Source organism: Schistocerca americana, chromosome 1 (assembly GCF_021461395.2).
Source record: "Schistocerca americana isolate TAMUIC-IGC-003095 chromosome 1, iqSchAmer2.1, whole genome shotgun sequence".
NCBI classification, from domain to species: domain Eukaryota; kingdom Metazoa; phylum Arthropoda; class Insecta; order Orthoptera; family Acrididae; genus Schistocerca; species Schistocerca americana.
The window spans coordinates 274,249,234-274,263,239 of record NC_060119.1 but is presented as its reverse complement, the minus strand read 5'-3'; the positions used below and the strand labels follow the sequence as shown (position 1 = coordinate 274,263,239).

At 42.8% G+C, this 14,006-nt stretch overlaps 1 protein-coding gene and 1 pseudogene across 1 annotated transcript in view; both read left to right on the top strand.

Annotated features, from left to right (window-relative positions):
• The window catches only part of LOC124591732 (protein PRY1-like), a 584,561-nt gene that overhangs the window by 53,988 nt on the left and 516,567 nt on the right, over positions 1-14,006 (top strand). The gene's annotated exons all lie outside the window — the stretch shown is intronic.
• LOC124560503 lies at positions 12,472-12,587 on the top strand (annotated as a pseudogene).

The window sequence follows — 14,006 nt, the reverse complement described above, 5'->3', positions numbered from 1 at the left end:
CAATGCAGCAAGAAAAGGGTGTTTTAGTTACAAAAAGAAAAAAGAAAAAAAACATATATCTGTGCATGCTGCGAAGGAGGACCACGCAAACAAACTCGTTAATAAAGTTAAATTTTGTACTGGGATACATTTTCGCTGGAGGCCACGGTTTTCGAATTATTCAAGAAAAACGCATTTGACGGTCACTTTTCAGCATTTTTCTTGAATGATTCGAAAAATATGGCCTCTAGCGAAACCGCATACCAGTTCAAAATTTAACTACAATTTTGTACATGGCTATTATTCGGCAACTACTTACTACTCTCAGCATAGGATTAAACAGCCAAACGGTTGCACATAAACGGTAGTTACATTGACATTGGCTTCGACACACACTAGGGGTGTCCTCATCAGAACGAATGTTGCTAAATCAACAATGTACCTTCCGTTTATGTGCAGCCGGTTGGCTGTTTAACCCTATGTTGAAATTTAAGTACATTACATTTCCTAAAAAAATATTTTGTTTATTTTTTCGATAGGACTAATAGTTTTCTTGTAGCAGGTAAGAGAATATGAAATGCATGCATGTGGTATTTGAAGGCGATGCGGGTTGCATAAAACCCAGCGGTAGGGGCAGCTGAATCATCCTGTATAAGTCATCTGGTGTCCCCTGTCCATTTTATGTAATAAATTAAGATCATTCACAATATCCTGGAACGGCTGACCAATGTACTTATTGTGTGTGACGATTATTGATTTAGTATAATTGTTTGTATGGTAGGTACTTTTTTTGTTCATTGTATGTATTTTGGAAGTTCCTCCCAGTTTGACGTACATACAGGCCTTTGCATGAACGACACACTATTTTGGAAACGCGCGATCGTGTTTATTTCTCTATCCCTCCATTTGTTTGTGACTTGGTGTGTGTGGCTGTGTGTTATGTGTTGTAAAAGTGATATTAATGTTACGTTGTCTGAGATATCTGTTTTATCCGAAGCTAAGTACCACTGCTCTCTGACTATGTTCTATAATTTACATGTAACTTAACGGCCCGCCAAGAAAGCTGCGTTGAACCGATATTTTCTTCTCGTCAGCGAGCGCAGATCTGCACAAGGACGGCCACATCAACACCCACGCACAGCGTAGATACTATTCGCGCAAACCACGTTGATACTAGGTACGGTGGCTGATGGGAGCGCTCTGTGCGTTTAGTACGACGCGAAATGCTTTTGTGGGATTAAAGGGACCAGACTGCTACGGTCATCGGTCTGAAATGCTTTTACGGTTGATCTGGCTTATTTCAGTTTTGTCTGTGCAACAGTAAATATACAAATTTTCAACTTTAGTGGATCCATGAACGTTCCGAAAAAAGTAAAATCAGTTATGAATGCCGTGTGTTTAATGAAGAATGAACAAACACGTATTTCTTTCTTGAAACGGGTAATAAAGTAGTGTGTTTATTGTGTTGACGATAGCGGTGTGTAAGGGTAAAATCTGATGAGATTGCGAAATAAAACATAGAGAATTTGGCTGCAAGCTTTTCAAGGAAAAGGAAGAACGCACAATAAAAAAATCTGCAAGGTGTGTGAAAAGCCTGAAGAAGCAACAAAATCATTTACAAAGCGATCAGCGCTTCAATGTGGAGCTACAGAAGCAATTTGCAGTGTAGCACGTAAGCTTGCTAAACGCAACAAACCCTTTTCGAATGGTGAATTTATTAAGCAGTGTATACTAGTGTCTGTAAGCGTACTGTGGCCTGGAATTACTCAACTTTATCCGTGGAATTAAAGAAAATTTTGGCATCACAGAGAAGTTACTTGGCCTGGTATCAATTACAGATAAAACAACTGGTCGCAACTGCTGTGCTGTGACTTGTGTGGAGAAAAGTGGCTTGTCCTGGAACGAAATTGTAAGCGTTATAACAGATGGCTCTGAGCTATCAGTGGGAAAAATGTAGATATGGTAAAGCTTTTAAAATACTAATTACGAGCACAAGACACAGAAATTGATATCTTTTCATTGCATTTTGCATCAGCAGAGCGTCTATAAAGTTGCACTGGTCTTAAAGTTTTTGGTAGATCCTGTTCTTGGTTATGTGAAGACAATCAGAGTAAGGGCACCCCACCATCGACAGTTCAGATCTCTCTTTGAGAATATGAGAGAAGAGTATGACGCTCTAATTCACCACAACAGTGTTATGTAGTCGAGCCTGGGCAAAGTTTTAACAAGACTGTGGGTGTTGCAGAATAGTCATTTTATTTCTGGGCACGAAGATATTATCTCATGAATGTATTACAGAAGTAGGGTGTGAGGAGTGGAGATATGAAATGATGCTTGCAGCTGATATATTTGAAAAAATTGTATGAACTGGATGCGACATTACAGAGAAAGAGGCTATTTTCACATGAAAAGCAGACGCGTGTGAAGCAGATAAAGCAGAATCAGGTCTATTTGTAAGGCAAGCAGGCGAAGGTAGTTTCTTTTATTTCCCTCTACTAGCAAAGCAAACAGTGCCTGAAACTGTGCTTGAAACTGTGTCTACTAAGATTAGGGGCCACCTGCAGAGTCTGAAGATGATTTCAGTAGAAGATTTCAGGACTTCATGAAAACTAGCCTCAATTCAGTTTACTGTCTTGTCCCATCACTGTTGATATTGACACTGTACCTGTGGAGGGGCAGCTTGAATTTAATGACAGGTTGTCAGATCACACTGTGAAAGAAAGAAATGTTTAATGCTGTGACATTAGTTGACTTTTACAAATATTTGTCAACTGAAAAATTGTCCTTTATGAAGAATTTTGCCGGGAATATGTTCTTCATATTTGGGCCTATATGTGTCCGTGAGCGAAGTTTTGTTTTTTGTTTTTTTTTTTTTTTTTTTTAATCTTGAAGTTCAACAATAATAGATATCGATGCTCTTTGACAGACACAAACTTTGCAGACTGTGATGACAATTCCGACCGAAAACGCACTGGTAATTACAAAAAAAATTGTAGAAAAGTGTGACTGGATGCATCCGTCTCATTAAACTGGTTCTAAAATTAAATAGGCTTGCAGATGTAGATTATATGAAATTAGCAAAATAAGTAAACTGAATAAAACTACGATTATTTAATTTATGTCTATTGATTTTCATCGTACAGTTTATACTTTCTCCGAAATGCAAAGTTAACTAAAGAATGCAATAATTTTAAAAGGTGAGACCTTCCGTTAACCTCCTCTTGCCACTCCTCGTGCCACCCGAGACAAAACAACTGCCCACCCCTGCCTTAGACACAATCCCGCCAGGAGGTCAAGAGCCACATTAACAGCTGGCCTCGGGTCGTAGTAGTTTTCCTGATCACGCCGTTGTAATAGGAGGTGACTTCAACTAGCCAGGTATAGATTGGGAGTGTTATGCCATCAAAATTGGTGCCAGTGACAGGGAATCGTGTGGCATTGTTCTGGATGTTCTGTCCGAAAATTACCTTGAGCAGATAGTTAGAGAACCAACTCGTGAGGGTAACGTCGTAGACCTCGTGGTAACAAACAGACGTGAACATATCGAATCAGTTAACGTAGAGGAAGGTATCAGTGATCGTACGGCTATGACAGCATCTATGACGACGGGTCCTACAAGGAATGTTAAGAAAGGTAGGAAAGGTGAAAGGATACAAATTTCAGAATATCTCAGCAGTCAGCATCAAATATTCGATGATGAGGACGAAGATGTGGAGAACCAATGGAAAGAGTTCAAAGGCATCGTTCAATATGCCCTAGACAAGTATGTTCAGATAAGGTTTCGAGGGATGGGAAAGATCCGCCATGGTTTAATAGCCGTGTTATAAAAGCGCTACGTAAACAAAGAGCACTTTATCCTAGATTTAAGAGAAGTAAAATCTTAGCTGACAAACAAAAGCTGAACGAAGCGAAAATGAGCGTAAGGAGAGCAATGAGAGAATCGTTCATTGATTTTGTAAGTAATACGTTGTGAACCGACCTGAGTAAAAACCCTAAGATATTTTGGTCGTGCGTAAAATCAGTAAGTGGGTCAAAAATCACCTGTTCATTCTCTCAGCGACCACACCGGCACAGAAACGGAAGATAGCAGAGAGAAGGCCGAAATACTGAATTCGGTCTTCCGAAGTTGTTTCACCGTGGAAGATCGTAACACTGTCCCTCCCTCCAATCGTCGCACGAACGTCGAAATGGCAGGTGTTGAGATAACCGATCGCGAAATTGAAAAGCCGCAACAATCGTTTAGTAGTGGAAAGGCTTCAGGACCAGGTGAGATACCTATAAGATTCTGTAAAGATTGTGCGAAAGAACTTGCTTCCCTTCCAGCAGTAATTTATCGTAGATCGCTTGAGCAACGAAAGGTACCTAACGACTGGAAAAAAGCGCAGGTCATTCCCGTTTTTAAGAAATACCGTAAGACAGATCCACACAATTATAGACCTATATCGTTGACGTCAATCTGTTGTAAAATTATTGAACATGTTTTATGCTGAAGAATTATGACGTTCTTGGAAAATGAACAGCTGCTCTATAAAACTCAACAAGGATTCCGCAAACAGAGATCCTGCGAAACTCAGCTCGCTCCGAGACCCACAGCGCAGCGGACAACGGCGCTCAGGCTGATGCCGTGTTCCTAGATTTCAGTAAGGCATTTGATTCCGTCCCGCATTGCCATCTAAAGAAAAAAATACGAGCTTACGGAGTATGGGAGCAGACCTGCAATTGGATTCAAGACTTTCCTGCGGATAGAACTCAACACGTCGCTCTTAACGGAACTAAATCGACAGATGTAAAGGTAATATCCAGAGTACCACAGTGAAGTGTGATAGGATCGTTGCTGCTTACAATATATATAAATGATCAAGTAGAAAGCGTCGGATGCTCTTTAAGGCTATTCGCAGATGATGCAGTAGGTTATGCCAAAGTAGCAACGCCAGAAGATAGGAAGAATTTTCAGAACGACCTGCAGGGAATTGATGAAGGGTGCAGACACTGGTAGTTGACCCTGAACGCAAATAAATGTAACATATTGCGCATAGATAGGAAAAGAAATTCACTACTGTACAGCTACACTATTGATGACAAACAGCTGGAGACAGCGTCTGCCGTAAAATATCTAGGCCAGCTAACCAGAGCGACTTTATGTGGAATGACCATATAAAACAGATAGTGGGAAAAGCAGACACCAGACTCAGATTCATCGGAAGAATCTTAAGGAAATGTAACTCATCCACGAAAGAAGTGGCTTATAAGGCGCTTGTTCGCCCGTCTCTAGAATATTGTTCATCTAGCTGGGATCCTCATCAGGTAGGACTGATAGAGAAGATCCAACGAAGAGCGGCGCGTTTCGTCACGGGATCGTTTAGCTGACGAGAGAGCGTTACAGAGATACTGAACAAACTCCACTGGCAGACGTTACAGGAGAGACGTTGTGCATCACGGAGAGATTTACTATTGAAATTACGGGATAGTTCTTTTCAGCAGGAGTCAGACAACGTATTACACTACTGGCCATTAAAATTGCTACACCAAGAAGAAATGCAGATCATAAACGGGTATTCGTTGGACAAATATACTGTACTAGAACTGACATGTGATTACATTTTCACGCAATTTGGGTGCACAGATACTGAGAAATCAGTACCCAGAACAATCACCTCTGGCCATAATAACGCCCTTGATACGCCTGGGCATTGACTCAAACACAGCTTGGATGGCGTGTACAGGTACAGCTGCCCATGCAGCTTCAACACGATACCACAGTTCATCAAGAGTAGTGACTGGCGTATTGTGACGAACCAGTTTCTCCGGCACCATTGACCAGACATTTTCAATTGGTGAGAGATCTGGAGAATGTGCTGGCCAGGGCAGCAGTCGAACGTTTTCTGTATCCAGAAAGGCCGTACAGGACATGCAACATGCAGTCGTGTATTATCCTAATGAAATGTAGGGTTGCGCAGGGATCGAATGAAGGATAGAGCCACGGGTCGTAACACCTGAAATGTAACGTCCGCTATTCAAAGTGCCGTCAATGAAAACAAGAGGTGACCGAGACGTGTGACCAATGGCACCCCATACAATCACGCCGGGTGATACGCCAGTATGGCGATGACGAATACATGCTTCCAATGTGCGTTCACCGCGATGCCGCCAAACACGGATGCGACCATCATGCTGCTGTAAACAGAACCTGGATTCATCCGAAAAAATGACGTTTTACCATTCGTGCATCCAGGTTCGTCGTTGAGTACACCATCGCAGGCGCTCCTGTCTGTGTTGCAGCATCAAGGGTAACCGCAACCGTCGTCTCCGAGCTGATAGTCCATGCTGCTGCAAACGTCATCGAACTGTTCGTGCAGATGGTTGCTGTCCTGAAAACGTCCCCATCTGTTGACTCAAGGATCGAGACGTGGCTGCACGATTCGTTACAGCCATGCGGATAAGATGCCTGTCATCTCGACTGATAGTGATACGAGGCCGTTGGGATCCAGCACAGCGTTCCGTATTACCCTCCTCAACCCACCGATTCCATATTCTTCTAACAGTCATTGGATCTCGGCGAAGGCAAGCAGCAATGTCACGATACGATAAACCGCACTCGCGATAGGCTACAATCCGACGTTTATCAAAGTCGGAAACGTGATGGTACGCATTTCTCCTCCTTACACGAGGCATCACAACAACGTTTCACCAGGCAACGCCGGTCACCTGCTGTTTGTGTATGAGAAATCGGTTGGAAACTTTCCTCATGTCAGCACGTTGTGGTGTCGCCACCGGCGCCAACCTAGTGTGAATGCTCTGAAAAGCTAATCATTTGCATATCACAGCATCTTCTTCTTGTCGGTTACATTTCGCATCTGTAGCACCTTATCTTCGTTGTGTAGCAATTGTAATGGCCAGTAGTGTACTTCCCTCGACATACATCTCGCGTATTGACCACGAGGAGAAAATTCGATAAATTAGAGCCAATACAGAGGCTTACCGACAATCATTCTTCCCACTCACTATTCGCGAGTGGAACAGGGTTGGAGGAATCAGATAGTGGGACCGAAAGTACCCTCCGCCACACACCATTAGGTGGCTTGCGGAGTATGATGTAGATGTAGGCCGGACGGTTGAGGGAGGGCTGTACGCTCTCCTGAGCAGCGTGCCGGCGAGGCGACGGCGGTGAGCGTGCCCGTGACCTGTTGGGGCGCTGCAGACAAGTGCCGGCGGCACGCACAGCCACGCTGCGCCGTGGTGTGTGCTGTGGGTGTGGGTGAGGGGAATGCCGAGCAGGCCGAGGTGTGGGAGGAGGTGCCGAGCAGGTGGCCAAGGCCGCAGCTGGCGGCTCTGACGCAACGCCACGCAACGTACGACACGAACGTGCAGCGTACGTGCCGCGGCACACACTGGGCACCGAGCAGCTATACGCGCCAATGACGCCCCTTTCATGTCTGAGTTCGTCACCTATTAGTTTACCGCGGAAGCACGCATTCCGACCCACGTTCGCTGCCCAGGTCTCACGAGGTGACCCTACACTCCGGCCATCACCACTTTTTTTATTTACGCAGCAGTCGAAGGTCAGTGTCCGGACATAAATTTCCTGAACACGAAAAAAATACTCGAAAAAATCGATTCTGAAAATTTCCGAGTGCTGTTAAGTATAAAAAAATTTCGAGCCATTAACGGAGCCGACAAAAGAAGCATTTAAGCGGTGTGTTCAAATTATTCTCCGGGCAGCTCTGTTATAGCTCGAAATTTGATAAGGGTTGATCACAATAAGAGAATTTCAATTTAAAAAAGTCGTTAATTAACCTGCAGGTAGCTGACGCCATCTTCTTCTTTATTATTATTATTTGAATTCTATATTTATTTTCACATGAAAATTAATAAATACTGAATCCAAATTTCTTGCTAATCCGATAATAAATTAAAAGTTTGATATACAAATTTGAAACGTGTTATTGACTTTCAGTATCACGTTTCCGTTTCTTGTAACCTCTGGAAACAAGAGAGTATTTTATTCTCTATTCGATGTTTCGCATTTTTATGCCAAATTCCAATTTCCTGTGGTTACTTTTTATTCTCATCCCAGTAGTGACTTAAAACAAACGCATTATTTTTATTAGAAAATTACAATTCAGTGTAAATAGCATTTCATTTTCATAATAAATCTTGTTCTTCCGGTCTTTAGTCCAGCGGCTGGTTTGATGCAGCTCTCAAGTAATCCTGTGTAAGCCCTCTCACATCTGATTAACTACTACAACCATCATACACACATCAAAAAAAGTTTTGCATCATCTCGGTTCCGAGAGTTCCGGAACCTGTACAGAGAATTGGAGTAGAGATCATCAAAACATCATTTCCAACCTTTTTATTGCTCATGGTTCAAATGGCTCTGAGCACTCTGGCACTTATCATCTGAGGTCATCAGCCCCCTAGACTTAGAACTACTTAAACCTAACTAACCTAAGGACATCACACACATCCATGCCCGAGGCAGGATTCGAACCTGCGACCGTAGTAGTCGCGCGGTTCCGGACTGAGCGCCTGAACCGCTAGACCACCGCGGCCCATAAACAGCTCTACCCCAGGCAGGTCCGATAGGATTCATGTCTGGAAAACATGCTGACCACCCTAGTCCAGCGATGTTGTTATCCTGAAGGAAGTCATTCACAAGATGCGAATGATGGAGGCGCGAATTGTCGTCCATGAAGACGAATGCCTCGCCAATATGCTGCCGATATGGTTGCACCATCTGTCGAAGGATGGCTTCCACGTATCGTACAGCCGTTACGGCGCCTTCCATGACCACCAGCGGCGTACGTCGGTCCCACATAATCCCTTCCCAAAACAGCAGGGAACCTCCACCTTGATGTACTCGATGGATACTGTGTCTAAGGAGTTCAGCCTGACCGCGTTGCCTTTAAACAAGTCTCCGACGATTGTCTGGTTAAAGGCATATGTGACACTCATCGGTGAAGAGAACGTGATGCCAATCCTGAACGGTCCATTCGGCATGTTGTTGGGCCCATCTGTACCGCGCTGCATGGTGTCGTGGTTGCAAAGATGGACCTCGCCATGGACGTCGGGAGTGAATTTGTGCACCATGCAGCCTATTGCGCACAGTTTGAGTCGTAACACGACGTTCTGTGGCTGCACTAAAAGCATTATTTAACATGGTGGCGTTGCTGTCAGGGTTCTTCCGAGCCATAATCCGTAGGTAGCGGTCATCCACTGCAGTAGTAGCCCTTGGGCTGCTTCAGCGAGGCATGTCATCGACAGTTCCTGCCTCTCTCTCTCTATCTCCTCTGTGACCGAACAACATCGCTTTTGTTCACTCTGAGACGCCTGGACAATTCCCTTGTTGAGAGGCCTTGCTGGCACAATGTAACAATGCGGACGCGATCGAACCGCGGTATTGACCATCTAGGAGTGGTTGAACTACAGACAACACGAGCCGTGCACCTCCTTCATGGTGGAATGACTGGAACTGATTGGCTGTGGGACACCCTCTGTCTAATAGGCGCTACTTATGCATGGTTGTTTACATGTTTGGGCGTGTTTAGTGACATCTCTGAACAGTGAAAGGGACTGTCTTTGTGATACAATATCCAAAGTCAACGTCTATCTTCAGGAGTTCTGGGAACTGGGGTATACATAACATTCTTTGATGTATGTAATAAAAATGGTACGAGCCCCACCATATCATTGTCCTTAAATCGTCTAAATTTGTTACCTTCGATTGTAATTTCTTGAAATAATTTCCATTGTTGCCAACAACGATTAACTTTTATTATATGGTTAAATTTATGTGATTTGAGCACTGACTTAGCTCACAAAGGAACTAAAATTTTTCGCATTAACTTATATTTCACAATTTTGTTGCCATTACTGCTTCGAGCCCACGATACGGAATACTCTGAAGTCCTCCTTAGTACTTTGTACGGCGCTGGCAGCCCTATGCAGCACCTGCTGAGACGTGGAGATACCTGCTGACGAACTGCGTCCGCTGCACGCCACCCAAGGAGGAACACGAGCAAATAATGTAACACAAAATAAATATCTGAATATGTACAGGATATCATCTAAACATAATTAACATATCTCTGTACTAATTAATTATAATAAAATTAGTTATAGACATGCTTCCTCATATAACGTGGGTACAGAAAATTTCGCATCTCTGATGCTTATGGGAAACTTTCTAAATTTAATACCACCATATTCTTTGCCAGCACAACATCCATTTCAATCTTCTTTTAATAAAGTTGTGCCACAAATTTATATTCCTCTCAATTCGGTACCTTCTCATCTACCCGTCTAACGCTCAGCATTCTTCTATTGAACCACATTCCCAAAGCTTCTGTTCTCTTCTTCCTTGGACTGTTTAAATAATCGAAACTAATGTTAAAAATGCATCAAGCGAAAATCGAATCAGCGACCTCACGATAACGTTACGCAGTTTACCACATACAGCTCTTTTCAACAGTTCAGAATTTTTCGCCCTCAACAGTGCTCGAATTTTCAAACCTTCAAACTCGATTTTTTCGGGTGATTTTGAGAAGTGCACTCTACTGATTTTGGAAATCAACGTCGCGGTATTGACCATCAAATTCTACGATTATGAAGAAGATCTACGAGAACAGATACTTAACGTCTCGTTATCAGATACGAGGAGTTGTATCTGCCTTGTTTTCGAGAAATCTGAAGGACGTTCGTTCCTGTCACCCACGTGGTTCAGGTGATTTGCGAAGCGAATTGACCCATGAAGCCACCGAAGCTTAGGTACACGTTTTTCATGCTGAACAGCGACATTGGAGGGGCACTTCACGCAAGAAGTTATCCACCCTCCTAAGTAGCTGATCACTGCCAGCCGCTGTTACGAATGAATATTTGGTGTAGCAGTTATTAATATTTAGCAGTGTGTGGATAACAACACATTTGATTATGGAGTACAAAACAAATTAATTAAATGCCTTCGTAATTGCCTTCGTCTTCTTCTGTTGCGACAGCCCTTATTTACCGGCACTGAATTCTCAACATAAATTGTAATCGTAATCATAATAATAATAATAGTAATAGTAATAATAGCAACACTAATAATTTAGTCAGCCTGTGATCATTTTGTACAATTAATGGAGCAACCAGTTCTTAAATACGTATACTATAGTAGAACTAAACAATATAACACGAAAGGAGTTGTGTACAAAACCAGAGAAAATCTTATGTTCTCATATCACTTCTATATTCATACATTTGTTCCTCTCTCACCATTTCATCAAATAATTTCACTCACAGGATTATTGTTATCTTTCTAGGTACCCAGTTGTATTGACTGTCAGAGGAGCAGCGGCAACGTTCTTTACACGAAAGTGACTGGGTGTTGTGTGCTGTCCTTAGGTTAGTTAGGCTTAAGTAGTTCTAAGTTCTAGGGGACTGATGACCATAGCTGTTAAGTCCCATAGTGCTCAGAGCCATTTATACGAAAGACGTGTAACAAATCACACTTTTTCTTGAATAAAATGGCAGACTTGTTTTCATGAGAATAATTTATGATTTCCTCAATGTTACGGAAATTGTTGGATATTAGCATCTTTTCGAATTATTTCTTAAATGTACCTGTTGTTTTTATATTATTTATTTCTGCAGTCAGTGCAGTGAAGTTTATTTTATTTACATGCATAGTGTTTGTTTTTTTGGGCTGTCCGAAAGAACACACTACGCATATAAATAAATGCACCTTGACGACAAATAATGGTACACTCAGTGCGTATGCTCTCTTCGTTCGACCTCTTGCGGGATTCACGTCATGCTGCGAGCAGTGAGGATAATGGATAGGGGATACTACGTATGTAGGTATGTAGTGTGCGACATATGGGAATTAGATTGGACACGAAACGCCCTCAAACAGGCGAAGTTGTTAAGGCGACCTGTCGCGATTAGCGGGAATTCCAGGTTCAAGTCCCGATTCGGCATAAATTTCCACTTGTAGCCACTGGATTTATCTTAATACCGTATTGCAGCTGATGTCGAAATTTCCTTTTGGTCAAGTTTGTTTTAGGTTAGCAATACATACTTTCCTCGTATGGACCCTTGCTAAGTAATTATATCTGGAAATCAGTATTACTTCTAGTTTCATAATTGTGAAACTGCCCGTTTCATGCTGAAAATTGCCTGTGTGATTAGACACAAAACACATATTCTTATATACATCCAGAGATCGGAGGAAGTCAGTGGAAGAGCAACTCCAATAGGGCCGTGCCAGATCCGTGGAAGGAAATGGCAAACAAGGCGCTTGCTTGACGTATTCTTGACTATTGTTCATCACTCTGGGACGCTTACCAGGTAGCACTGATAGGAAAGACGAAAAAATCCGCGCGTTTCGTGACGGAATCATTTAGTTAGCACGAGAGCTTTACAGAGATTCTCAAGAAACTCCAATAGCAAACAGGCGTTCAGCATCACGGAGAGGTTTATTGCTGAAATTTGGATAGAGTACTTTCCGTGAAGGCCAACGGCCTTGCCGCTGTGGTAACACCGGTTCCCATCAGATCACCGAAGTTAAGCGCTGTCGGGCTGGGCTAGCACTCGGGGGTGACCATCCAGTCTGTCGAGCGCTGTTGGCAAGCGGGGTGCACTCAGCCCTTGTAAGGCAAACTGAGGAGCTACTTGATTGTGAAGTAGCGACTCCGGTCTCGAAAACTGACACAGGGCCGTAAGAGCGGTGTGCTGGCCACATGCCCCTCCATATCCGCATCCAGTGACGCCTGTGGGCTGAGGATGACACAGCGGCCGCTCGGTACCATTGGGCCTTCATGGCCTGTACGGGAGGAGTTTAGTTTTAGTTTTTTGTTTTCGGGAAGAGTCGGTCAAAGCATTACTTCCTCCCACATACATGTCGCGAAAAGACAAGGATGAAAAAATTCGAGAAAATAGAGCTAATACAGAGGTTTACAGACAATTAATCCTCCCACGCGCCATTCGCGAGTGGAACACGTAAGGGGGATCAGTTAGTGTTACACTGTGAGGTGACTCGCGGAGTATTGATGTAGATGTGGGTGTAAGGGACTGTAGTGCTCAAACCAGTCATCAGGTTAATTACAGCAGCATAAACGCAAGAATTAATGACTTCTGTTTAAATCTTCTTTACACCATTTCCCCGTGAATGTTTTTCTTTCTGCTGTAGTTACTTCATTTTCCCTTTCGTTACTTACCTTGATGTAATCTAGAGGAGCTGAGCTTGATACTCAAAAGGTTTTCACAGTTTACATATTTTTAGTTTCTTCATTTTTCGCAGTACTACATTTTGCCTGAAGACTTGTTATGTGGACAATACCTGATTTTTCTTTTTACCATTCAGCATCTTAGAACCACTAATTATTTAAAAAAATCAATAATAACGTGTTAAATTGATGAAAAGTAGATAAAACATTTAAAACTGTAGGAGAAATATTCATGTTTCTCAAACTGACATAGGAAATATTAGGCACATGTTGGTGGAAGACATTAAACACACAGATTAATTGATAAATAAATAAAGCTGTAATTAACCCAAACATTGGCCTGGACCCCCAGTCCTTTACTAAGTACTGTCCTGTTCAATATGGTATCCCTTTCGCTTGTTCTGATCTCTGAGCTTGCTTACCCAGCCTGTTAAAGGGACTAAGCTTAATGTGTACTCCGAACCACGGCGAAACTCGGCGTTTTTCACATACGCAAGTTATTGTCAGAGTTCAAGAAGCGCCCTGTTTTGGTCATCAGTCACGAAATTGGTTTGATACAGCCCGACACGACTTCCTTTCTTGTGTCTACTTCTTCATCTGAGACTAGCACTTACGCCTGACTTCCTCATTTATTTGCCGCATATACACTGGTGTACAAAATTAAAACAACAAACGGAAATTCTGCAATGTTGCGTTCATTTTGCCAGAGAACAGTATAAACAGGTGATAACAAAGTATAAGCAATGTAAATAATACAGAACCTAAACAATTGCAACATGCAAACTGGTTAATGTGCTCACTGTGGGGCGTGACCATCTCTGG